This window comes from Belonocnema kinseyi, chromosome 9 (assembly GCF_010883055.1).
Source record: "Belonocnema kinseyi isolate 2016_QV_RU_SX_M_011 chromosome 9, B_treatae_v1, whole genome shotgun sequence".
Classification (NCBI taxonomy): Eukaryota; Metazoa; Arthropoda; class Insecta; order Hymenoptera; family Cynipidae; genus Belonocnema; species Belonocnema kinseyi.
The window spans coordinates 67,085,166-67,088,138 of NC_046665.1; the positions used below are offsets into that span (position 1 = coordinate 67,085,166).

Here is a 2,973-nt window from a genome sequence, read left to right on the forward strand (position 1 = left end):
AAATATCTAGTTTCTTCACGTCCATAGTTTCACGCAATTCTTTTACCTTGAGATCATTTACTCCCCTAGCATTCCAAACACCCAGTGTCCATTCGTCGCCTGGAATATGACCTTTAGATTTTCCGTGTGCATGCCTTTTGTCATTAAAAGTTCCAGTCCTTTCCGAGGCTATTTTGTAGTTTTTATTATTCATTGTTTAGATTATACGCCCAACTAACACCTTTATGCAATAAGTTTATTTTCTCAGTCGAAATCATGTCAAAGTTTTTAGGTTTAAATTTCCTTTGTTTTCTTTCTTTTATCGTGAAATTATAATGAATTACTATGAATTACTTATCTTTAAGTACGTTTCCGAACTTCCCAGGAACTGCATATCGCAGCACAATTTTAAGAAAGTTTATTTATACCAAACTGAAAATTTTCTATTTTGCTTTTTTTCCAACCGAGTATATAAGAGATCGCTCTCTTTCAAATTTGTTATGGAACTGGTAAGTAAAAGACAAGATAATGTGGGGATCGGCTTGCGACTGCGTCGTATCCGAGAGTCGTTAAAAATCGTCCTGTTTAAAATTCTTAGAAACCCATAAATACACACACATGTATATTGAAAGTGAAGAAAATTTCAATTCTAAATGTGCAGAATTGGAGAAATATAAAATGTAGATCCAGAAAAAGGAATAAAAAAAAGACCAAGAAATACAAAAAATGGGAAATAAATATTTGGCCTTTAGTCCTAAAAAGGCTAGTTTGCAATCAAACAGTTACAAACATTACGAATATGCAGTACTTCGATTTTCAGATGAAGAGGTCAATTTTCTAAAACATACTAACTTTGTTAGCAGTACTACAGTGACTAAGTTCAAGATTTTTAAATCGAATGTTTCGGTAACTGTACGCATTATCATACACAAATAAATAATATAAATAATAGAAGTAGCGAACCTTTCAATGAATTGATGGTGTCCATTTAGACTCCCTTTGACTCCAGAAAATCCTCTAATTCGTCTGGAGTTTTCAAAGAATCCTGAAGAAAAAGTTTTCAATCAATTATTGATTCATATTCTTGATTTTATAAACAAATAGCCCTACACTTTACAGACATCTTATGTTCTTTAAAATGTCTTTTATACGGGACGCGTCCGGATTCGGGACTCCGAAAACTCTCAAACGCAACAACTCTTATGAATTCTAAAATGCAATCTCAAAAGTGAACCCTTTTATTTTGGACTTTCACATGACCATAAGTTGAATAATAAGAATTAAAGGTCACTTACCATAAGGAAATCTGATGTAATCGTTGATTCACAAAACACTAAAATACTGTTATATTTCCAAGTTCACTGAATCGCATGATCACTCCTCTTTGGTGTCAAAAAACGAACTGTAGGAGTTGGAATCAACCGATTATGACTGTAATTGGGATCGAAAATGTGACTCCCATGGAGGGAGTCAAGCTTCTGACTCCAACGGACATACATCATGACTCCATCGTAGTTAATATGGCAGTCGCTTCACTCTCTAAATTCCTTGGAGTCAAAATGTCACTACAAGATTGGTGTGAATGCTTCAGCCACTCCAGTACAGTGGTTCAGCCACACCTTTGAAGTGAGCAGCTTGACTGTTTCCGTTGATGTGAATCTTTCACACCAAAATACAGTGGCTCTTCTCACACCAAATAAGAGTAACCATGCCTGTCACACCAACTGGTGGGCCAACTTTGTGATGTCACACCAACTGGTGCGAAAACTCAGCGGAATTTTTGGAGTCTAAGGAAGGCGATGGAGCCGCGTCCATGTTGTGCTGCTATGAAGGCCATCCTAGTAAACATTCAAGAACGCAGCCCTCCACTGAGAGTTAGGTGAGGATACATTTCAAATATTTTACTTAACCTTTTAATAAAAGTATTAAAACGTCCAGAAGGGAATGAACTAATTGAAATGATAATTATAATAAATAATTGAAATAATTAAATCTGATTTTTGTTTCAGGATGGAGAACAGTGACGTTCCAGAAGAAATATAAATTTAAATAATGTAAAATTTATAAAATTGCAAAAGTGTGAATCTTATTAATATAGGCACTCATTACAATTATATAGAAAATAAAAAATTGTTTAATGCAATAAATGTTTTTATATTCTTTTTGCGTTTATCCCCTTTTAAATAATTCATTAAAACAATGAAATCGATTTAGGCCATGTGAAGTCACCAGTCAAACCATTGAAGTGACCAGTCACACTATTTGAAGCGACCAGTTACACCATTTGTACTGACCACTCACACCAATTGCAGCGAGCAGTCACACCAAATGTAGCGACTTGTCACACCATTTGAAGGGACCAGTGGCACCATTTGGAGTGACCACTAACGCCAATTGCATTGAGCAGTTACACCAATTGTAGCGACCAGCCACACCATTTAGAGTGACTACTCACACCAATTGCAGCGACTAGTCGCACCATTTGCTGTAAGCAGTAATACTGTTTGGAGCGAATAGGGAGACCACTTGGAGCGACTAATCACTCCAAGCCATACAGTCATTTTTCACTGCAACTTAGTGTCACGCTCCACTCCAAAGTGATAAGCTCACTTCTGGCTTGAAGGTGGAGTGATATTTCACACCATTGCATTGGGGTCTGACTCCAAGGAATTTAGAGAGCAGAGTTGGAGTTTAATTTCTGCTCCAAGAAATTTAGATAGAAGGCAAGCCGTGTGCGAAACCGGTCATAAATCAAGAGTCTAGTGTAATTATTCTCTAAACGTATATAACGAATCAATTAGTATCAAATAATAATTATTATATATGCTTGAAAGTTAGCTGGGAAAAATATAAATTTTGACAGAAAAAAATAGGGCCACAAGGTATACTAAAATGTACTCTAATCAGTAATATATTCTTCTGAAGATAAAAGTGCGACATATTTCGTACCGTTTATATAATAGGCAATAGGAAAATGAATGGCACGAAACGATT

The 2,973-nt window shown here is 35.7% G+C and overlaps 1 protein-coding gene across 1 annotated transcript in view; it reads left to right on the forward strand.

The window, feature by feature from the left end:
* LOC117180226 overlaps nucleotides 1-2,066 on the forward strand; it is a 6,235-nt gene extending 4,169 nt beyond the window's left edge. The window contains exon 6 of the mRNA XM_033372612.1: nucleotides 1,989-2,066. The gene's annotated coding sequence lies outside the window, so the exon portion shown is untranslated. The remainder of the gene's footprint in view (nucleotides 1-1,988) is intronic.
* The last annotated feature ends 907 nt before the right edge of the window (nucleotides 2,067-2,973 follow it).